The sequence below is a fragment of the Myotis davidii genome, unplaced genomic scaffold, assembly GCF_000327345.1.
Source record: "Myotis davidii unplaced genomic scaffold, ASM32734v1 scaffold46, whole genome shotgun sequence".
Lineage (NCBI taxonomy): Eukaryota > Metazoa > Chordata > Mammalia > Chiroptera > Vespertilionidae > Myotis > Myotis davidii.
This window is the reverse complement of record NW_006383006.1, coordinates 5,628,475-5,628,740: the sequence shown is the minus strand read 5'-3', so window position 1 is coordinate 5,628,740 and position 266 is coordinate 5,628,475.

Sequence of the window (266 nt, the reverse complement as noted above, 5' to 3'; positions counted from 1 at the left end):
ACCTTTACCGTGGTCGGTAAACTGCGGCTCGCGAGCCACATGCGGCTCTTTGGCCCCTTGTGTGTGGCTCTTCCTAAGCCTTAGGAGTACCCTAATTAAGTTAATCACAATGTACCTACCTATGTAGTTTAAGTTTAAAAAATTTGGCTCTCAAAAGAAATTTCAATCGTTGTACTGTTGACATTTGGCTCTGTTGACTAATGAGTTTGCCGACCACTGGTGTAAGGAATCAAACTAATTATTTGCACTCAAGTATAGAAGTTGAT